The following is a 24,674-nucleotide window of genomic DNA, read 5'->3' as shown; positions in this document are numbered from 1 at the left end:
AAGAAACAGCAGCCCCAGTGATGTCAAATATCAGTGATTCGAGTGTTGTTGCTATAGTAATGTACTGGAGGAAGCAACCCGATATGCATATTTGAGATTTGCTGTAGGATACATTCTATCAGTGTTGACCCATGAAAACAAACAAATTGGCTGAAAATCCAGTCTTGCCTAAATCTGTGAATCCACACAGAAGTATTGTTTCTTGTACGATTGTGTATAGCTTTCTGTTTATCCACGTTATCAGAGGAGAGGTAAGAAAGTAGGAAGGACACAGACACGGGCCTTGGGGAAACTCACTCTTCTTGCGCTTGTAGCACCAGTAACATACGTTGTTTTCACCTTGTTTCTCTCGTCATCCTCTCCATTGTGCATTTTCACTGCTATTGCCGTGTTATTCTCCAGCCTACCTTCTAACCCTCTGATTCATTGAGTGTTTTTTACCTTTTGATAACAGTGATGTCCCTCTTTGCTATGGAGCCACTTTTATCACACCCTTTATCCTAATCAACTCCTCCATTTTTCACAGTCTTTCTCACATTTTCTAAATTTCATTTTTCCTACCGATTGACTCCTTCTTTCCCCTCCAACTAATCGTTTCATTTTTTTCCTTCACTGTGAAGAAGACATTGCCAAAATGTCACCTCTAATCTTGTTTCCCATTTCTAGCATGTAATTTATTAATCCTCTCTCTCCCTTTTTTCCCTTTTATTGAGGAGCCTACATGCTAATACAGCTCAAGTTTTATTTTCAGATTGTCAAATAAATAATTTCACAAGTCTTAAGAGTAGGGGAAAAATAAAAAAGAGCTTTGAAATAATGATCACCCCTGTCTTTCCGCCAAGGCATTTGCTTTTAGATCTACACAAATCACTTTATTCAAGGATGATATAGCTGTTCCGTATCAGTTAAATTAATTATCGGATAGGGTATTTAAGGAGCTAAGGTGAAGAGCCAGCCTTTGATTGATAAAGAATCACTACATAAAACCTGCATATTACTGTAACTCTGGTCTCTTAAAAATAATATTCCTCCTCTACCCCTTAAATCTGTATCGTTGTTGGGTGAGGGTTTGGAGGAGTGCTTCCCCCTCCTCCCTTGTCACTTTGGTTTTAATAAGAGTTTTGATTGGCAGCTTGCATTGGTAAGCTGATAGCCTTTTTCTAGCTCTTGTGAACACTTCCATTGGATCTCTAAGTCAAAAGGAAAGAGAAAACCGATAGATTTTTTTACCATTCCTGCGTTCAATGGGAAAAGAATCATTACTCCCCAATTTAACAACTACACTGTCCTCCCCGAGCCTAAGACACTGCTTATGCCCTTCTCATTTTTTGGCATGTTTCTTGTGACTTTTAGTCTTTTTATCAGAGGTCCTAACTTTGCTATAGGAGATCAAGAAGTATGTGGAGAAGATGCACTGCAACCTTTTTCAAATGGGGTATCTAGTGTATCCTTCTGTGACTGCAGGGTAGTTTCTTATACCGTGCCAATCTGCGGTATCTTATACCGCACCCATCTGCGGTTACCAATTGCACCTCGAATACTGTGTTCAGTTTTGGGCCCCCCACTACAAGGACACTGAGGTGCTGGAGCGTGTCCAGAGGAGGGCAACGAAGCTGATGAAGGGCCTGGAGCACAAGCCTTATGAGGAGCGGCTGAGGGAACTGGGGTTGTTTAGCCTGGAGAAGAGGAGGCTGAGGGGAGACCTCATCGCGCTCTACAACTACCTGAAGGGAGGTTGTAGCGAGGTGGGTGTTGGCCTCTTCTGCCAAGTAACTAGCGATAGGACGAGAGGAAATGGCCTCAAGTTGCACCAAGGGAGGTTTAGATTGGACATTAGGAGAAATTTCTTTACTGAAAGAATGGTCAGGCCTTGGAACAGGCTGCCCAGGGAAGTGGTGGAGTCACCATCCCTGGAGGTATTTAAAAGACGTGTAGATGAGGCCCTTAGGGACATGGTGTAGTGGGCATGGTGTGTTGGGTTGACGGTTGGACACGATGATCTTAGAGGTCTTTTCCAACCTGTATGATTCTATGATTCTATGATAATCTGGTAGCAGAAATGCAAGCATTTAGTCAAATATTTAATGCCATTTTCAATAGTGAAAGTAGGTCCATGCTAAGATCTTCTAAGCATTACCCATCCCTAAGCCTGGTTCCTTGCCTGAGAGCACAGTTTTCACCTCCCAGGATAGGTATCCATGTTCCCAAAAATGTACAGACTCATAATGCGCAGGGAAGGCCTGTTCAGGAGATAGCAGTTTCTACGCTAGCCTAGCGTGTAATGAGGAGACAGGCAGGTAGAACTGCAGCTCTGTGGTCAGAGATGGATGTCATCTTCTGCCCTAGGATTATCAGTGCTAAACCTTGCCACGGAGTTTGGCGCTCAGTCAGGATTAGCTGCTTTTGTAACCCAGGTTGTGTTAGTTTCCGTGGAATAGAGTGTGGAAAGCAAATGGTCTAACTATGACTCTATCACTGAGACAATTAAGCAGCTACACACATTTAGCATCTGTAACTGTCCAGCTTTTGTGGAAGTATTAATATCACTGATGGGCAGCTGAGCATCTGCACGTGCAATAGCCACAGATACAGGAAAATACCATGCCAGGCAGGTAAGTCCAGTATTTAAGTACCTTTGAGACTGTAAAGATCTATCTTGGTTGCTGATTAACTCTGTAGGCACTTCAATTCTTGAAATGTTGGTACACGATCCTCTGCACGCAGTTTCCAGCTTACCCTGCCTTCATGCAGGACAGCTCGCGTAGCTTCAGTTAGACAGCACCAAGGTGAGCTTCTAGGCTTGAGAAAGGGTTTCCTGGCTCAGGTTCAACGCTGCATTAGTGTGACATTACATCTGGTAGCCTTCGAGTTAAGGGCAGAGCAGGTTTCTCTCAGCAAGGAAGTTACTGTATAGATAGAGATTCTCTACCCATTACACTCCCCAGATACCCATTTCTGCTTCTGGGCACATCCAACGACACTTCATTTTTGACAGTGCTAAATTTCTGGGTATTTTGCTCCTGTTTAATCCTGTTAACAGTTTATACTGCCTGATTTACCTCACTTGTGTGGGCCTCACTGGACAGTGAGTCTCGGAAGGAACCTTCAACATCAATGTATTGGTGTGACACAAAAGAGGCAGGCTGGCTGATCGGTGGGAGAAGCAGCTTTTGCCACCCAACCTAGAACATTTGTTGTTTTGGAGGGTGAGTTTCTAGGATTGGGATTAGTGGGGGAATAGGTTAGCTTTGTGTCATCTACAAGAGTGCCTGAAACATTAGGTATAGTACATTTTGGGGCAGGACTTCCTCAGCTCAAGCAGTTTAAGCTATATTACATTTAATGTATTTACATCATTACATTTACATAAGCTATAAAGCATTTAAAAATTAACTGGGGAGACAAACGTGAACTAACATTTCCCTCACTCATGTTAGTGCCCTGCTCTTTAGAGTCAGTCACTCGCTTGTGCTCTTTCCACTGATTCAGTGATCAGGTAAGTACTTCCTACAAAATGAAACAGCTTCAACAGGACCCACAGGGATGCAGTTTGGTGCTCTGGTCAGTGCACAGGAGAAGAGGAAGGGAAGCAGGGGAAGCTTCATGCTTTATGTACGACTCGATATAGCAGACATGGTCTTAGAATGATCCCTCCCTTGGTCCTACATGTGAGAGACAAAATACCCAACTTGTACATCCCAGCACACTGAGATATGAGCTGTGTGTCTAGTTACTTGGTATTTGCAATATTTAGGCAAATATTCTCAAAACCAGTCAATTTGTTAAGGACTTGGTGAAAACCTAAAGGATTTAGCTTCTTCCTGGTGAATGCAGGTTTTCGTTTACAATTTTGTGGCTAAAATGCAAAGGCCTTTTTATAGCTCTGCTGCAGGTGTTTAACAAAGGTACAGTTCAGGTCACATTTCACTCCTTGGGATTTCCAAGTGACAGTGCCAGTTCATGCCCAAGTCTGGCGGCTTAGATGTGTCATACCTTTTTCATTCCAGTGGGCTGGAAGCCTGAGTGCCCTACTCAGAACTGTAGTTTGCACTGAACAGCAGGTCACTTGGGAATTAAGTACTAATTATTGAAGTCTTTCTGCCTTCCTAAAGTAATTTGCCTTTTCATCCCACATCTGGGTGGAGATGCAGTGTGAAATTTTTCAGACTGAACAGATTCTAAAGTAATCCCTCCTGGAGTACGACATATCACATGGAGCTGGGAAATGACTGCAGATCGTAGACTTACGACATATTTAAATATGAGCAATCAGAAATTAATGGACACTGCTATAGATGTTCTGCTTTTGGGAACAACAACAGTAAAGACGACTGCTACTTAACGGAAACGCAAGTGTTCTCCAGTGCCAGAAAAGTAAAAATCAACAAAACATCACAACCTTGTGTATCTATCTGCTGCATTACTGACACGTGCAAATAACGAAAAGCTCAAATGCTTACTACCAATATGTTACCTCCTTGCAAATGTGACAGTTTTCTCTGCCAATGTTTGTCAAGCTACCACGAGTTGCATTCATATTCCATATGGATACGTATTTTTTCTTTGTTTTCCTTAGACATTAATGCTCTGGCAGAGCTTTCTAAGTAGTAAAGCAAGGAAATTAACTTGCATTTGCTGGCTTGCTAAAGTAAATTAGCTACACTTTTGACTTTCTGTGGTTTTACTCTGAATGGGAGAAGCAATAAAAATGAAATAAGGCTAATCACTATTGTTCTATGGTTTTCTCTGTGGTGTGTTAAGAGGAGAAGAACCCATAACGAAAACCCACGAGTTCATATCTGCTTAGAACAGGTCTCTAATTAGCTTCTATAATCGATCTCCCTGCTCTAGCAGGTGAACCAGGTAATTATCTTGTTTATACTGCAGGTGAGTCACAAAGCGCTAGATAGCTTTCTCTGTATCTTTAAAAGATAATGCATTGTAACAAGTGTTCCCAATATGAATGAACCACTGTCATAACCCATACCATCTGTTTCACACGCAGCAATGTGAGATGTCATTTTATTCTTTGTTACAAAGAGCTCCAGACATCAAAGAACTGTCCCTTTGACCACTGTCTCAATCAAAGGATTTTACCTAGACAAGTCTTTACTTCCCATTACGATTTCAGTGCTGCAGAATATCAGGTGTTTCCTGGTATGAAGAGGAGGAATCCAGTCACCAGTGCCTTTTTTAAGGGCCAAATCTTGTCACTGTTCACTTCCCATGGGCCTTTTGAGTAGCACAGAAACTCCAAACTCAGCGGTTAATTAGAGGTTAGTTACTTAGGGCCTGAGGCTTTGCAGACAGACTGTGGTGCACTATACAATATATGTCTTTTATTCAATATGATGTGTCTAATCTGTTACCTTCCAGAAGGTGAAGTAGAGATACGTTGGCTAAATGCGTGGTTAGGATTAAGTTGATGTATACAGAGCACTATCTCAGTATAATTGCTCACAGAAAAATCCCTAAATCGGACATATTTTTGAGTCTTCTCTATTCTCATGATATTCAACCTGTGCTTTATTTACATAACACAGATATTTCTCTTTCTTGCAGGTCGTCTCATAGTAAGCTCTACAAAGGAGTAATCCCTTTTGACAACCTTTAAAGGGTCACAGCCGTATTTGAAGCCTATGACGAGTAGCGCTAATAATGGTGCATTTGCAAAGAGAGGACATACGGTGCAGTTCTTCCTAGTATAATGTGGAAGTGTTTCATCTCTTTTGCTACTAGAGAAGAGGCTTCTTGCTTGTGGTGAATGGCTGAAATATGAGACTACATGTTTTCTGTAATCATTAAAACAATAGTGTACCAGCTTCTCCCCAAGCTAAAAATAATCCTGTCATGGGCATGCCCCTTTTCCTCTTCTCCTTGATAACTGAATTCAAAATTCCCATAAATAAGGTCTTTTTTTTTCATTTTTCATAGACTCATCCCTAGCAAATTTAGTTTCAAGGTCTTTTATTTCTGTTTCTAAAGTAATTATCCTCTGGGCCTCTTCCTTTCTTCCTGGTATGATGCTAGACTAATTATTCTTCTCCTAATGAATGCCTGAAATGGATCCCATATGGTGGCATATGTGCCTTCAGATGGAAGCTTCGTTTGAATAAAATAAGAAAATTCTTCTCTTGGGGCTTTCTTAAATTTTTCATTCTGTAACAATGATGAGTGAAATCTCTGTCTTGGGGATAGATGCAGCCAACTTGCTTTCTATTACACTTTGAGCTTTCCCGGAACTGGAGATTTCCATGTCTCTCCCTCTCTTGCTATGGTCATCCGCAGCTCCTACTCCACATTGTCACAAAGACTACTTGAATGAGTCAAAGCATCATTACATTTGATCTAAAAGCAAAAAAAAATGTATACCGTTATTTCTCTTACAGTTCTTTGTCACCTTTCTCTAGACCTACCCCACAGCATGCAATGCCCTTTTTTGTTGCCTTTAGGGCTCAACCCACACAGTGACTTTTTAATACAATTACCTAAGAAATAAAGAGACTAATCCCAGTTTATTTCTTTGTGTGCGATGACTTGAACCCACAGTTCCCAGCAGAATGCTTTATCTACCAGATTACTCTGGTATTCTGTGGTGCATGTCAGTCTTTCTAGCTATATGAGAACAAATCCATTAAATGCATAAATGTAAAATGAAGGTCTTCGGGTCTCAGCATTGTAAACACTGCACAGCAGGAATGGCTGCTCCCTATTTCTGGAAATGCAGTGTAAATTTACACTGCACTTTGTTCCCAATCACCTTTTAAGAAGTATTGGTAAAACATCCAACGAAACCTAGTGCTGCCTCTTTACCTTTCTCCGAATTGATAGAAAAGTTGTAATTACAAATTACTATTTATACTGTGGTGTACTGTAGAAGTCCTGGTCATGGATATGTACAACCTTGTGTTGAGAGCTGTGCAATGGAGAGTATTTTCACCGACTTTAAAATCAGGTAAAAGTAGGGTCATTGATATGATTTTTTTGCAAGCATATGTAAGTAAAACAAGTCACACTGATACATTAAGCTTACATGAAGCAAATTAAAATATGTGAGACAGTCCAGCTCTGCCATCCAAACTGTTAACAAATTCAGGCTTTTTATTGCTTAAGATTCATAATTTTTCTATAGATTTAACTTTAATTCTGTTGTGTTTTCTGTATGACTTAGTGTTTTATTTATGGAAATCTCTGATATGTCATTTTGTTTTTAAACACAAAGCATTTTTCTACATACTAATCACCGAAGTAGGCATGGGGAAATTTGTGTTCTGAACTTCCAGCTACCACAACACATTGTACGTGAGTCTACTAAGCAATAGTGTAGTGAATGAGTAAGATTGCATCTTCTAATTATGGAGGTGATGCTAATGGCCTGGATCAGTCTGAAGCAGCATTGTGATTTGATACTGTTGCATAAAAGATATGCCAAAACAGAAATATTTGTAGACAAATGAAAGAGAAAGTGAAATGCCGTTTTTAAAAAACAGTGATTCTGCATAAAGTTATTTTAATAGTGTATCACTTGAATCATGCTAATCGCTTGTGAAAACATAATCATGTTATCTGATGTATGTATTTGTTCCTGTTTTCAGAGACACAATGGGGAAATACTCTATTGATTTTCATTAGAACATTTGATCCCAAGTTGATAAAGGACAGGACAGTAACTAACTGTGCCACTATTAATATCGAGCTCTACTTGGCTTTAAAAAAGACCTTCAGCTATGTGTGTATCTGCAATCAGGGAGAATGTTAGAATAGGAAAAATGCCTCATTTTCAGAAGTTCTATGAGGCCTTGGTTTCTGTTTAAATAGGAAGAGTGTTTGCCTCTGGGTGCTCTCAGCCTGAGAACAAGCCAACAGCTTTGCAAAATACATACTGTACTTTTGTGAATAAGCTTATTTTTTACTGGCAGTTTTGTTTTGTTTTCTCTTCTATGAATGAGTAATTGTTAGCATTCCAATAACCCAGCTCAGGCTTTAAAATAACAAACCACCAAACAGATTTTTAGCTCCTTTAACAATCTTCAAGCTTGCACATTCTTGTAAGGCATAATCCTTGATTTGGATTGGTTCTATTTTGGTCCATTTTGTCCTATTCTGTAGAATTTTCTGATATACTTGTGAAGATTTTTAACAGACCAAACCTGGAAGAGTCCCCAGTGATCTGTTCAATAGCTTGTGTCCTCTACCTGACTTTCAATCACTCGCTACAAAAAACCAAGGGAACATAAACCATTTTAGGGGATAATAATTTATCTTTTGCAGAACAGTTGGTTTCTTTTCTTTCACTGACTCAATGCAGTGACCATATAGAATGCTTAATTCATAGTTCAGACAGCAGTTTCTTGTTCAGCTTTCTGATTAAAGTCACAGTGTCATTTTCTGACAGGGCAGTATTTGCATATATAAGCTTGATGAAAGGCCAGTAACCAACAGGGCTAGGGGAAGGGGTCATTTCTTATCCGTATCACAACACTGGTTGTTTTTCCTGCTGCAGGTTGGTTCTGAACACTCTCTTTAAGAAGATATGCCACTAAAGGTAATAAATAACTCTGAAAATCTGGGCAGCAGTAGCTTTTCTTAGAAAACCAAAGCTTTCAACGTTGGCTACTTAAAGTTAGGCCCCTAAATTCATTGTTAAGTACCAAAAACAAATGCTATGATGATGAAAAATTCCACTTAGCCACAAATCTAATTTTGACAATGATGTGAGCTGTGAGTACTCAGCTTTGTAGAAGCAGACCACTTTGATCTACATAATCAGATTTGGCATTTTGTCTCTACTTAGATCTAGCTAGGAGCGATGTTTCAGGAATATTGTTCAGGCAATATCAAGCGCAGGACACTGTCATTTTCTTGACGAGGTTAGAAACTTTCTGTTCTCTTCCCAAGTCAAGAGTCTCTTTCACTCACTGAGCCCTAGAGCCAGGAATTTCAGTAGTTTGCTGTATCAAGAGGACAGATGCAAACTCAGCAATACTCACATGCTTCATGGTACCAGATCTGACCCAACATTTTGGGGCCAGGATTACGGAACTATGATGGCACTCAAAGTGCATGTAGATGTCCGGTGTGATCTACAGAATTACTTGAGCAGAATGTAAACTGTGGACTGGGATTCCATTGCCTTTCAGCAGGAGTGAATTGTCTAGTCTGCTCTATCCATTTTGAAAATGCTGTGGGGGCAAGAATCAGAAGAGAATCTGATGTTCATATCTTTGATACTGCAGGATATTGCAGGAATAATTTTCAAAAAAACAGTCAAGTTTTCTTGAAAACTAGGTACCAGTTTTACCTACTCTACTATCAGGAACCCACATCAGTTACTTAAATAAATTTCTTCCTGTGGAATTGACATAACGTTGCTGCTAGATAGAAACTTTCTACCATCCAGCCTAAATTTATTTCTTGGCACTTGAGCAGGGTCTACCTGCGTCATTATGTACCTAAATCCCTTTAGGAATCTTGACTTTTGTGCTTTCTATCATAAAAAAACCAACAGACTACATACTGGAGTTGCTTTGCCTACTACAAGTGTGGCAGGTCACTGAGGGACAATGTAATCACCTGCACCAAATAAAACTCCAACATGATATGATAAAGGAAAAAAGAAACACTGTTCATGTGGTGGGTGTTACAAGCCCAGGGAGAGAACGAATGGAGAGGGTCCTACTGTTTACCAGTCCCACTTCATTTAATAGCAATATCTAATGTAGTGACATAATTATACCATACTAATAAGTCTGCAAAGTCATGAGCTCATTCACAGCTCTGTAGCTACAATATAGTCTTCTAAATTTTACTGTTTCCTTCCCATAACTGGTCATCTGCTGTGTGTTGTCACCTGGTACGAAGCATAACAAGACAATAAATACAAAGAAGCAAAGAAATTTGAAAAGCTCCAACCAGTACTCTCAAGCACCCTTGCATATTTTCTTTGTCTGACACTTTATATTTAAAAATTAATCCAGACCACCCCCACAAAAAATCCATTTTACTTGTTTAACAAAATGGAGTATTGATTCGCCAGAGCCTAAACAAAGCAGCCTACATGATTCATTGATCAAGAATTTGGGCTCAGTCCATGTGATCATTAACTTCTTTGTCAGATGCATTCATTTATTCATAAGTTTGTTTATGGCAGGCCCTTTTCACTGGCCAATTTCAAAATAACAAAACCCAAATGCCTTCTCTACCTTCCATTTCACTGAATACAGAAGACAAAACAGAAAGCGCTATCAACTTCAAAGATTTTATGAGCATTTTGAAGAATCCAGGAACTCTGGAGGCTTTCATATAAGTCCAGGCTTCAGTATTATTTCAGAACTGTACATCATGAGTATAAATTTCGCCAGAGAAAGCTATCCCTTGTGCTGCTATATGGGGAACCTAACCAAATTTGAGAAAGTCAGTAGTTAAACTATTAGGAGCTCCACATACCTTTGTACCGTTGTTCAGGAAATGCTGGTTGCGTGACGTAAAGCCATTCTTTTGATGGACTGTTGTTGCTATAAAATAAGTTTGTTGGAAACTTCCGATACACAGGTTAAAGGATTATAAAACAGGATCTGGTTAAAACCCATGGCTTAATCACAAATCAAAACCTTTTAGCTTTTACTCAGTACATTCTCTGTGGTTTAACGTAAGCAAAGCAACAAGATGCAAGAGAATTCTGTTTTTTTCAACATGATACTGTTTTAAATTCCAGACTTTCCTGTGTTGTGTAGCTTAATAGTAGGCAGGAGATACTAACAATGAAAAATGAGTCCTTATAATCAATATCCGAGTATTTGCTGCACTCCATTAATCCTATATCAAAAAGTAACATCACAGTCATGAAGAAGTTATTACAGGGTAGAGTAGGGTATGATCTTACATTGAGTTAAACAGCCTGTGATAACAGACAGGGTTCAGCATCTTCGCTGAAACACAGGCACGTTAGGTAACCCCTCAGCGGAAGCTGGATAAGCTCTACTGCCTTTCCCTTGAGGTGCTGTGGGTTAAAGACGTACTCGGGGACAGTTATCTCAAAAGAGCTGGCATGTTCACTCACTTACCTTGTCGTAATTCCACTGTAAGCCTATCTTCTTAGCGTGCAGCTGTCAGCCTTTTAACATCAAAAATTAAAATAGTGGGAAAATAAGATGAAACACTTTGTGATTTTTTTTTTTTGGTCTTGTTTAAAGAAAGAATAAAGTAGTCTCACTCTCAGTACTTTATACAACTGAAGTCTAATTTGCATGCTGGATGGGCTACAATGCAAACTACGGAATACAGTCTGACTTTGGGAGCCTAGGTATCTCTGAGGATGTGGAATTACGTCTTTCTGTGTATCTACTAATTCTTGCAAAGACAGTAATGGAAATCCCTCTATATGAATCAGGGTATTACTGAATAAATAGCATAAAGTACTACTGCAGTAGGAAATACAGGCCTCATCAAGAACTGTGAGGAAGACGGAAGTTTTTCCACAAATTGTATGCAGTGGGTTTTGGGTTAGACACTAAGTCTGTAGTTGGTATATAGTTGTACCAACAACTGGTGATATGGACAGAGAATTTAGTAGCTCAATTTTTATATATTTGGATGGGAGAAATAACTTTACTCTGACCAAACTTAGTGTGGATAACTTGGTCAAAACTCCTGAATACTAAGAAGTGAGTTGAGTGTACCTCCATGCTGGGTAGCCATTTGAAACCTCAGTGACACGTTCTCTCTTAGAAAATTTTGGGGCCCACTCTTAAAAATGGTGAGCTTGTAAACAGCTCATGCTGAACTCAAGCATTCCTTATCAGAGATAGGCTGACTTTAGACTTAACTCTGGTGTAACTGCTGATTTTGTGCCAACAACGGAACAGAAAACAGAATCACACTTTGCCCGAGGCAAAGTTCTCGCGCAGTCTGTTCTATTATCAATACAAGTCACAAACCTTTTCTGCAGTGAGATCTCATTACAAATATTTTTATGCTCTGCAACATTCATTTGATTTAACTTTTCTTCTTAAATTTAAACTACATTTGGACAGAGACAGTCATGTATTATGAGCAATAAAAAGACATCATCAATATGTACAGTGTATTCTCTACATACACAAAATGTATACACACACATATATATGTATTAACTGCTCAAGCAGGCTCAGAGAACAGAAAAAAGGAATTAAAACATTTGCTTAATACTAATGCTATATATGTATATATACATTTTTCTGTTAGCAATATGTTTGCGCTATGCTTTCTCTCAGTTAAAGATTGAATATATGCCTCAAGAAATAGGCTTTAAATGGATGCACAATAGCTAGCTACAATGGGTAATTTCATTTAGACACAGAATTACAAAGTAGCCATTTTTAACTTCAACTAGATTACACATTTACTAAACCTTCCATAAATTCATCATTTGGCTGAGTCACATTGAGAATTGTTTTAAATAAATCTATGTGAAAATTAAATTTAAGTTGAAAAGCAGCAGGAAAAAGATGTATAGTAAGTACTTCATTTGTTGTAATAGGACTATTTGGAAGGAATACAAATGCACTTCAAATTGTAAAGAACATAATTATTTTTCTCCAGAAGCTGAATGAAATAGAGCAGCTTCTGCCTATATAATATTTGGTATGAATTATTGTCATAAAATTCAAGTTGTATTTTTAAAATTAAGTGTTTTCTTGGTGTATAGGAAATTTCCAAATGAGTTCTCCATTTCTTTGTTTTATTAAAATGGCCAAAAATAACATAGGAATTGTCTTAGCTGGTTGGACCTGTAGTTCAGCTTCTGCATTATACTACCTTTGGCAGTGGTCACTAACAGATGCTTCACAGAAATTTCAAAAATCCCTTTATTATAAAAACCAGGGTGGGGACGATGAGGATGATGGAACATGAAAGGCATGGGCAAAACCCTAAACCTGAAAGGATCTTAAAGAAGTCACCTAGTCCATCACCCTGCCCCAATAATCTATTGAGAGGGGAAATTTCATTCTAGCCCAACAGTGAATTTTGGTTTCAGGGTTTCTTTCCCTTTCTCTCATATCTAACAAAACTGCAAATGTGCATATTATCTATATAATGTCTACTCCTTTTCAAATGCTATATGGGGTTACTGTATTGTAAATGACTGCAAAAGATCTGGAGTGCCGTGTAATAATTTATTGCTAATAGATGATTGCTGGATTCTGAGACATTTTGTATTGCTTGGGTTTGGTTGGGAATATCAGCAGGAAGGAGGATATCATTCCAGACAGCCATCCATCAAGTGACACTTAGGCGCTGTTAAGAAACAACGTCAGAACTGTTAGATTTCATGACTCTACCTCCTCTTCCAGACAGCCTACAAAACTTGTTCTGACAAGAAAAGATGAAGGAATTCCACCCCCCAAAAAAAACCAAACAAAAAAAAAACCAACAAAAAAAAAAGTGGCAAGATTTAATGTAGGAGTTTTTTAACAAGAGAGACGGCCAGTCTTTGCTGCACAGTGGAGCACTGAGCAACTATGCAGGAGCTGCTTCCAGAACTTAAAACAGTATGTTTACATCAACATGGTGCTGAGCTGCCTAATGTGTGCCGCTGAGAGGCAGATGGTCTTAGCTCAGAGCTAGCTCTGTGCTACCACAGCAATAAGCCGTTTGGAGTTTGAACTAGTATCCTCCACAGCGCAACACAGTGCTGTATGACAGTATCAGCTCAGGTTAATGTTTCTTCATCTGCCTGTTGGCTCTCCTTGTGAAGTCTGCCGCAGGGCAACCAGGATAATGAACTTAGGGTATCTGAAAAAGCTACCCCTACTTAGCCTACCTACTCCCTACCAATGCTTAAGCCAGCTTTTAAAAATCTCCCCTCCAATTTTCTGTCCTTTTTTTTTTTTTTTTGTCTTTAAAGATTTATGCCCACAGCCAAATGCCAAATAAAGAATACTTTTCTTCTAAAAATGTTATTCTGCCACTGACCCTCCTCCATGCATAGACTTCTTTGTGGAGCTTAACCTCTAGGGTAAGAATGATTGATATCCTGCGTATCGTAGCCCAGGGCCTGGTCTAAAAATGAAAAAAATCCCTAAAAGGAGCCCTAGAAGCCAGGGATATGCACTGGACAAGGGAGACACAGATGTAGCTAACTGTTTAACCAAGACACTATATCATGAATGACAATGGACAGTTACACTGTACATTGATAAACTGTGAGCTTTTGTGGGTTTGAAGTGCACTGCCTTTGTCACCATGAGAAAGTTTAAACAAGAATTTTTGTTTTACCGTGTCTGTGTCACCCATAATTTTGTATACTTCCACCATCTTCACTTTCCTTTATCACAATTATGTTATTTACTGTTGTGGTTTAACCCCACCCAGCAACTAAGCACCACACAGCTGCTCACTCACTACCCCCTCAGTGGGATGGCGGAGAGAATCGGAAGAGTAATAGTGAGAAAACTCGTGGGTTGAGGTTGAGATAAAGACAGTTTCATAGGTAAAGCAAAAGCCCTACGCGCAACCAAAGCAAAACAAGGAATTCATTCACTCCTTCCCACTGGCAGGCAGGTGTTCAGCCATCTCCAGGAAAGCAGGGCTCCATCACACGTAACAGTTACTTGGGAAGACAAACACCATCACTCTGAACGTCCCCCCCTTCCTCCCTCTTCCCTGAGCTTTATATGCTGAGCATGACATCATATGGTATGGAATATCCCTTTGATCAGTTGGGGTCAGCTGTCCCTCCTCTGTCCCCTCCCGACTTCTTGTGCACCCCCAGCCTCCTCGCTGGTGGGGTGGGGTGAGAGGCAGAAAAGGCCTTGACTGTGTGTAAGCACTGCTCAGCAGTAACGGAAACATCCCTGTGTTATCAATCAACACTGTTTCAGCACAAATCCAAAACACAGCCCCATACTAGCTACTATGAAGAACATTATTCTAGCCAAACCCAGGATATTTACCCTTTTTGAGACAGTTCTGATCTCTCCTGTGTGTGTGGATGATGACATTTCTCTGGTTTGATACAGCATTAATTAAATACTATTCACGTTCTTTTCTCAAGAGAGACAACACTAAACTTTTTAGAGACTTTGGCTTAAAAATAAATTCATGCCAAAGAAACTGCATGCATTAAATGCCTACTTTATAAAATAAGTAACTGCCTTTGGAAAAGAAACAAATGCAAATTCTAGTTACTGTGCTTGAAAGAGGTGACAGGAAGAAGTGCCAGCATCTTGGCTCCTGTTGCTGCTTTATTGTCACAAATTGTTAGTTACATTTGAAAATTATGGATCTCTCTCATTGTGAAAGTTGTGTCTGCCAGTTGGTGCCTGTACACTAGAGTGGGTTCACCCAATTAGCAGGATTTCCCATGCAGGACCCAGAATAGCTGTGCATGCATCCTAAACGTTACCACAGCTGAGGCTCATCCTGGGACTCTGGTGGTCTGAAAACAACTGATTTACCAGGTGAGCTTAATGCAGAAGAAGCTGTACAAAGCAGGTCTCAGTGGAAGCCAGCCTTGGCACATCTAATCTAGCTATATTTGTCTATAGTTCTCTCCCTCTGACAGATACAGTCTGCCCCAATCACAAAGACACTGTGCAGCAGACAGAACAGTATTTTTAACCCCAGTGCACTCATGAAATGAAACAGGTCATGGAAACAATGACATTTAAATGCTACTTGTAATCTTCATCATGGGCCATCTCAAGCTATTTGCATCTCTCTTCCGGCACTCAACCAAGTGAAACTCATCCTGTGCGAAGCTGTGTACTATTCAAGCCACATCTAAGGCTCATACCAAGATGATGGGAGTGCCATCAGGTAACTGCTTTATGGGAAAAACATCTGAGGGACTTAAGAGATTGGTTTCATGTAAGAGTTCAAAGTAAAAGAGGAGGCATGAGTGGAGAAATAGCAGTCCTGAGAAAACACGAGCTTAACTGCAGTTCTTCATCTGCCAGTGGACTGAATTGCATGTTCCCTATTTTGGGTTTCATTAAACGGTGGAAACCTAGTATGGTAAAGTATCCCATCAATAATGCAGGGCCATGGACCTTCCCCTGTCTTTTTGCCTTGTTGCTGTATATAGATTTCTGCTCTTTCCTAGTGCAAGTAAATAGACATGCCACATTTCCAGTTGAGTCACAACCTAGAGATTACCCTGGACTTTAATAACTAATAACTAAAAACTATTATGATAGAACACATTATAGAATAGTATGTAATGATGGAGTATAACAAAACCATGAAGTATCTGCCACTTTTATAAGTAGATGGACAGAATGTAATCATTAAAAAAAAAAAAAGAAAGAAAAAAAGAACTTCTCCCCAACTGTAGTTAGCAATTCACATCTTTTCCCTTCCTTTAAATAGTAGGTAGGGTTTGTAGGTAAATTTTTGCTTCTCTAGTAGGCGGTGGAAATGATCATTTCTTTATACAGAGAAACAAAGTCGCTATAGCCCTCCTAATCAGTGTTTTGATGATCTACAGATCATGGCAGGCACTGCTTTATTAATTGGTCCCAAGCTAACAAAAACAGCTTTGTTCACACAGCCATTCCAATAATAAGTAAGTGCTGGGAAAATGCTAAACTTACCAACAGACGTCACTCTTATTTTAATGGCTTGAGGAGCATCCAAATATATCTAGATTACTGTGAAAAAATGTGATTAATTTTATTTTAGTTGGTCTTAACCACTATAAGGCAGTCGTGTTCTAAACATTTAATAACTCTCTTTTTTTGATATTTTGTCTTTCATTAAAATTAATTTCTAATTTATTAATGGATATAGTACGATGTAAGTCCTATCCTGTAATGATCATCTTAGTGCTAAGCACTATAAAATGTTAACATAGTCTACTTAGAAAGAATGTATTTTGTATTGTGCATGTCTCTTGAAAATTCCTTTTTTCTTCTTCTTTAAAAATATATCTAGCTCATTCTGATATTTGGGTTCCTAAAAACTGCTAAGTATAATTTTTCTTTTAAAAATAGACACAATAGAAAAACTGTTTTAATGGGTATAAATATAAAATAGGATATAAAATATTTTGATTGAACAATATGACATATAATGTCATTATTATGTAATTTATTAAGGTATTCTGGGAGAAGGGGAAAGGTTTTTCTACTCAAAACACTTCTCTTTCATACTTCCCTAAACTGTGTTTTAATTTTTCTCTTGAATGTTTTTGTGGTTAAGATACCAAACCAAGTCATTCATTATTCGTGCACATCTAGATATAGATGCTCTGGATACAAACTGGGACCCCCAGTTTAAACAGATCTTAATTGTTCTATACTTTTCCTTATTGATCAGTTGCATTTGTTAGGTTTTGAAGAGTCACTGTTAACTTTTACATGCCCCACATCTCATTTTCTGTAGTTAAATGTGGGCTCTACATAAGCACTTCCATTTGTGGCATCTGTTGTGTTTCCCTCTCCAGCCACCCTGCATGTCCCTCCTGCTGGGAGAACCTGAGCTGACACAGTTGCTGCTGGCAGTGTCACTGTCTGCTTTTCATCCAGAAAAATGAGTTCTGTGTCTTAAACACCCTAAAGGAAGCTGAATTGGATGCTTTATGTCATTCTGCATTTTACTCAAGCAGCAAAGGTTACTCCTTCTCTATTCCCTTCATACTAGCGAGCGTGTTACTCAATAGCAGTATTTCAGAAAGGCTCTCGTGGGAAACAGGGTGAATGAGATCAATGCAAAATTGCAAAACCCTGGGATCCAGCATTCTAGAAGCATTGATTTTACTAGGAAAACTGTAAGCTGAGTTACATGTCATTTTTAGCATCAAGGATCCTCTTTCCTGTTGTAAAGTTTTTCATTTTCAAGGATGTAAGATAAAAAGGGCTTCTGGATGCATTTCATTTGGGTATATAAGAAAACAAGGCATATTTAAGCATAGATCTCAGCAACACAATGACTACCTGCGTTTCTTGGAGACATGGAAACCTTTGTTGTGGTGAGACACTACTGACAAAAACCAGACTATCAGACATTTTATGTTGTGCTCCTTCACACACAGTGTGAATCTGAGGATCCAGGGATCCACTTGAATTTTAAAAGCATCTTTGCTTTATGTAAGGAATCAGTGAGCTGTCTGACCACGATTTGTTTAACAGTAGGTGCTCTGGTTGGGTACACTTCCCACCTTCTCTGAGTCTGTGAAAGGATAGCAGTGATCAGTATATTAACCACTTGGTAATAGAAGCTTAAGAAATTACTTCCCCTCAGCTGAGCTAATGGGATAATAGAACAGTTCATGTGTGTACTCTAGCCTGCCCCCCTCCCCAAGCAAAATGCAACAGCCTGTTACTCTGAGCTTTTCCCTAAGTTGTATTAGCTCACAAGCAGGGAAGGCTATTAGTGAGCACACGAGCCGTTACTAACAGCTATGAGATTCAGTTGGTGCACAGTAACTTCTTAGACCAATGTAGTTCAGTCTGAGCCCCATGTCTCGTTTTGGAGATCTATATTTTACTTATTTTGGAAAACTGCTCTCCCTTCAACAACAACAAAAAAACCCCTAACAACCCAAAACAGATTAAAGAAACTTTAAAGTTTCTCAAACCTATTAAATACTGTTGTTCTCAGTTTATTCAAATTAATGTGAGGCAGCTTGGCAATTTAAAGGGAATAAAATGAGATTGGAGGTTTGAGCTCTCTGATACACTTGACATATTTTGCTATGATAGGGAGGTTTTGCTTCACAGAAGTTTAATTGCCCCTCATGCAACAGTGAGGATAGACTTTCTAGGTCAAGGTCAAGATTCATAAGTGGCAAATAAAAGAGCCTTTCTCTGAATTAGCTCTTGCCCTAAAGACAATAAAATGTATTTCTGGAGCCCACATGGGAATGCTACTTGCAAATACCAGGTTCTATTTTCTCCATTACTACTAAAGAACAAAACTGTTCCAGCACAAAATGCTCATTTTTAATTTCATGAGAACTTTAAAATTTCATGAGCACTTTAAAAGGTGGTGTTAGAAGAATACAAGAGTGATCATCAGTGGTAACACTTTATATCCAGTTCTCAGAACACAGTGGAATGCAGGAGGTCTGTTTTGAATTACTTCCCATGCTTTAGGGAATTTGAACCTACATTTTTCCTCCCTCCCAGAAAACTGTCCTAACCATATGATTAGACTGTAAAGGAGTGCATCTGCTCCCTAATTAGTATGTCATGCAAAATAAACTGCTTCCCTAAAAAAACTGAGAAAAACCTTCTTCCGCATACTTACAGATACACAAATGGTGCTACATACAGTGGTGATGAAGCACTCTCCAGAAAGACAGATAAGGATTTAAATTTGAATTTCAATTCCCTGGATATAAGAAGCTGTGAACTGAAGTACCCTACCTCTTCAGTGAGTAGTTTAGCTACTGACATAAATGAGGGTAGAAGAGGAAACATCTACTTTTTAGCCATCTGTCTAAAAGAAGGAAATTTTCCTTGTTTTTTCAAAAGAAACCCTGAACGAAGGTTAGCGTTTCCCCCTACCTTAAGTCCACAGAAGGAGGTGTTATTTAAGACATACCTGATCCTTCAGGTTTCCAGATGGGTACTTTAAATGGCTCTCTGTCCATGCTTGCTTTTGGACTCCAGTTCTTTATTCCCACCATAAAAGCTAGACTAAAAAGCAAAAAGCAAATGAAAAAAAAAATCTAAGATTTCTTTGTTCAAAATTTTTCATGAAAAAAGTTTGATTTTGACCAATACTAGTATGGAATATGGTTAGGTGTCTGGAAAGAAGGCAGCTCAAAGTCCTTTGAACATTACGTACTAGCTACCGCCAATGAAAGTACAGACATGTTGGCTGATTCAGGAGGAAAGTTCATTTTCCATATTAGGGTCTAATTCTAAAATTGCATAAATTTTGATGTTGCCCTGCACCTGCACAGAGCCCCAGTTCCAGGGTCGCTATGCATATGGGATTACCCACCTAAGACTACGTAGTATATTTATTCATCATATTTCCTCTTGCACAGCAAATTTGTGTGACACTTAAGACCAAATGAGATTTTTTTTCTTCTTAAAATTCCTTAAAAATATCAGCATTCACAATATGCATTATTTATTATATTTGTGTAAAATATTGTATCATTATTGTCACAGAACAAAAATATCACCTAAAGTAATTGCATAACCTTTGAATAAAGACAAGGCTTGCTGTTTTCTCGTATCACTTAGTATTACTAACTGTTCATTCTCCTTAGCTAGAAGCAGAAGGTAAATGCTTATGAAGCCCTAATACAATCTTACTGGAAAAAAGCACTTCCTCTCAGGTTGATACAGTCTTAATTTTCCCTTTAAAAGTCATAGAATCATAAAGGTTGGAAAAGACCTCTAAGATCATCGAGTCCAACCATCAACCCAAGACCACCATACCCACTACACCATGTCCCTAAGCGCCTCATCTACATGTCTTTTAAATACTTCCAGGGATGGTGACTCAACCACTTCCCTGGGCAGCCTGTTCCAAGGCCTGACCACTCTTACAGTAAAGAAATTTCTCCTAATGTCATGTAAGTATAGAAAAAGAACTTGTATTTGGCTGGATTTGCCAAACGTGTTTTCCTGAAAAATCTAAGAGAATGTCTCCTTTCTAAGTACCCTTAGTGCTCATGAAAAGGTAGTGGGGTGTACAGAGCTGGAGCTGGAAGTCATCTGTCATGTCTGGAAGGTCACTGCGTTCCTACTGACCTCAGCACTTGTGACTCTCAGTTCCAAACTGAAACCTAAAGAATAAGAGACAAATGCATTCTCTCACTGTCGGCTGAACTAGCTACTTGCTGGAAAAACCACCCCCACCCCCAAACAAATCACACTACTTTTGGGGTTTTTTCAAAGCACCATAAAAATACCTTTCAGAAATACTACTAACACTAACCTTATTCCTTTGTTGCAGATGGAGAATCTTAGGCATTTTACAGAAATAGCACAGCTGTGACTTGCCATCAGTTCAGCCAGCAGTGAAGCAAGGAATGGAGCTCAGTTCTTCGAAGTTTATCCAGTAATGTATCTGCTAGATTGCTTTACCTCTGAATGAGAAGCCTGTCTTGATTTTCTTTCTAATATTTGGTCTGAGACCAGCTAGCAACTGCAACAGCTTCCAGCAGGTAATTTTTTGACCAGATTAGAGTCAATGACTTACAAATGAGAACTTTTTTATTCCACAGTAGAGCAAAAGGCATTATTTCCTGGGAACTGCAAACTGCCCATTTATCTATTTAGTGTGTTTACTGGGATTTTGTATTTAGATAGAAGAGGCATTTCAATTTTATGGCATATTTGTGGCATGTAATGTTGAACTCTCAAAAAGTATTTAATCATTTACTAGTCATGCTTTGTGTCTGGTTAAAGATGACAAGTTTTAATAGTTTATAATTAAAGGACAAAAAGTAAGTTAATAGTGATAGTTTCTTGGCACCATAAGATCTCTACCTATTGAAGAAACATTTTGAATATTCAGTGAAATCTCAATAACTTGCCCTAATGGTTGGAAGATTCACAGAAAATTTGACTTCTAAATATTACTGAGAAAAAGCTGTTTACTTGGGAAGACTGGTATCTCTTTTCTTCTTCTCTTTCCCATTGTCTTCATGGACAGATAATCTCAAATGGACTTTGTATGATAGCATTTCAACTATAGTGATTATTACTTGACATATGCCATAAAGTAACTAAGTCCGTACTGGGCCTTTTTTGTTTTGTTGAGAGGTGGGTAAGCACAGACTTTCTGTGTGCATGTTCACAGGGATTATGCAAAAATAATATCAGCAGGCTTCGTTTCAGTGTTTTAGTAAATGCTGTACAGCAGCTATTGGAATACTCAAATTAGACCAGATGTCATAATGCCAAACTCTCATCCCAGCAGAGTACAACATTAAAAAAATCGTTACTTTTGTTTTTAATTTACTACTCTATGGATGAGAGAAGTCCCATCTGCTTACTTTATTTTTAAATGAAAACGTAAATGTTGTCCTGTGGTGACATTAGACTAGATACTACATAGAGACAGAGACCCCAAGCAGCTAAAATTTACATCTGACAAATATGTTTTCTTACATACAACCATCTGCATGATAAAACCAATGAGTAAGTTTGTGAAGCTAGTGTAAACAGGATTCAAAGTGTGACCCATTTTCGTGCCACTGTGGGAATAAGAATTACAGAATTTTAGGAAAGCTGGAACCGTAATTTCTTGTATGGGAGAAGTCTGGTCACACAGGGTAAAGAGAAAATCAACTGCTGGAAAGATTAGATCTGAAGACAGTAGCAGTTCAGCACAGCTAAAAGCATACAGCTTTTGAAGGATTTCTCAGGACTTCAGAACCACCTCTAAAATCTTAAGCCTGTCTCTGATCCTATGTCAGTGGGAGTTCTGGTTTCATAACCCACTGCTGTAAAAGAGTAGCTGAACACAACAGAGAAATGAAGAGATGTACTCTTTTCAGTTTGAAAGGAAAAGGGAAAAGATTATGGGGATATTAGAATGTTCTTTCCCTCACAAGCACAGATCTTTGACTGCCAATGGAAGAAAATAAAGCATGTCAGAATGGTTTTCTGGGATTATTATTAATAAAAGCATCCATTTTTTTTTTTGGGGGGGGGAGGTAGTCCAGCATGGACAGTTTTGGTAACTTGCTAATCACTTGTTTAACTTTTCAGAAAAATGTGTTCATGACTCAAGGAATAAATTTCAGACAACAATTTGATTTTTGTTTTTTTTCCCCACTGGAGCTACCTTTCTAATACTGAACTTTATGGCTTCAAGCCTACAACTACCTTCAAATCAAGCCTGATGAGATCTGGTGTAAGAACTGGCATTAGTGGTAAATTCTGCCTGAGTAGGAGCTTCAGGAGTTGAATTGCTCTGTCTCCCCTTACAGAAACATGGAGTGTTTGAGTATTTTATTTGCCAGTGATACTTGATACACTTGCCAGGATGAACAGTGGCTTTTGTATGGTCTAAGATTTTTGGATGTTGGTGTTTTCTTGTATTTAGATTAACTGCCAGACTCAACCGAAGATGTTCAATAAATTCATTCTTTTCCAACATATAATAAATTAAAATCAACTCACATTTTCTAAGTATGTTGTGTCATAGAATCATAGAATCATTTAGGTTGGAAAAGACTTTTAAGATCATCGAGTCCAAACATGTAACACTGCTAAGTCCACCACTAAACCATGTCCCTAAGCACCACGTCTACACGTCTTTTAAATACCTCCAGGGATGGTGTCAGGTCTGTAGAGACCCTGCGTGTCAAATGCTTCTGGTTTTGCATCCATATACAAACTTCATCATGCATATATGTCAAGAGCCCCATTTTATATTCCTCACTGGTTCCAAATTTTCCATCCCAACTGGCGGGAACCATCTGCATTCCAAGGGTTCGGCTCTGGCTAGGAGCCTTCAGAGTTATGTGCAAGGCCTGATACGGGAACTGCAGCAGTTACCTGAACCGGGCTCTGGCAGAACCCGTCCTGCCTCTGTCAGCCTGCTGTACAGCTGCCCACCCAGGGAGACCGATGAAGAGTAAGATTCATCACCTTCCGAACTGACACTTGGCTATTATGGAAATGTTTAAAAGTAGGGAAAAAAAGACTAGAGTATAAACTATTGGATTAAGCATGACATGGGAGTCTAGTTAACTCAGGTGGCTTCTGACACATTTCATTCAGGAGTGCAGACAAGAATTTAGGTAGAAATCCCCCTTTTAATTTGCCTTTGGAACCGAGTGTTGAATGAATGACTTGGGAAGGGACTGACTGCTGCCATATTTGAAGATATCACACATTTGGGCTGAAAACTAACATCTGAGACGCTGAACTATTTTGTAAAATAGTTATATTTAATATGTAAAATGGAAAACAAGGGCAAGATCAACAATCAGATCCCAGCAAGAAGAAGGACTGTTGAAAAAGGAGGATGATCTCCTGAAAGTAGAGTACTCTAATTATATTCTACTGCTCAGGCATTGTGGCCAGGCTAGAACAAGCCATATAGGGAGACTGGGGAATTGAGGAGACTTAGTGCAATTCCAAAGCATTCAAATGATATCTCACTAAGGAATAAATTAACAAGTCATTTCTTCAATCTCCATCAGTACTTTTACAACCTCCCCCCCCCATGTATGAAAATAGCAACTTACATAAAGAAGCACAGAAAAGCAAAAAACATAGCTAATGAACATACTACTTCTACAGTTTTGGGTGGGGAGAAAAAGAGAATTATCGTCTTTCTTCACAAAGTCAAGTAAAAGGAATGGGCTGATGCCGTTGCAAGATAAAAATAAATATTTAAAATAGAAAGTGCTTGATGGGTCCTAGGTTTCAGCCCTTGGTGAGTGACTGCACTCTTTAAAGCACTTCTGAAATGCAGGTTTCACATTTGATAAGGTTCTTTAAGGTTCCTACTGTAGAGAAAAATAAGAAAAGATAATTATTTACTTCCACTCTGAATTATTTTTAAAGCATTCTGACTTCAGAGTGTGAGAGCACAACTGCCAGTCACACTATTTTTATCAGACCCGATCTGAATGGAAGCCTTTTCGTCTTCAGTGAGCTTTTAGCAGATGCCCAGAGATTAGGAATCAGGAATTTGCAACATATAATCTGGCTGTGACTAGTTCCAGCTGTGGCTTTAAGCAGGTCTTCTCGACTTTCTGATTCAGTAAA

At 38.9% G+C, this 24,674-nt stretch overlaps 1 long non-coding RNA gene across 1 annotated transcript; it reads right to left on the bottom strand.

Annotated features, from left to right (window-relative positions):
• Positions 1-4,991: 4,991 nt before the first annotated feature.
• LOC142087326 (uncharacterized) lies at positions 4,992-12,233 on the bottom strand. Its single transcript, XR_012675418.1, has 4 exons — positions 11,064-12,233; positions 10,447-10,537; positions 8,991-9,182; positions 4,992-6,348 (listed from the first exon to the last, which is right to left on the bottom strand). It is a non-coding gene; the product is annotated as an uncharacterized LOC142087326 (long non-coding RNA).
• Between the last annotated feature and the right edge of the window lie 12,441 nt (positions 12,234-24,674).

Source organism: Calonectris borealis, chromosome 12 (genome assembly GCF_964195595.1).
Source record: "Calonectris borealis chromosome 12, bCalBor7.hap1.2, whole genome shotgun sequence".
NCBI lineage: Eukaryota > Metazoa > Chordata > Aves > Procellariiformes > Procellariidae > Calonectris > Calonectris borealis.
This window is presented reverse-complemented; position numbering and strand designations above follow the sequence as displayed.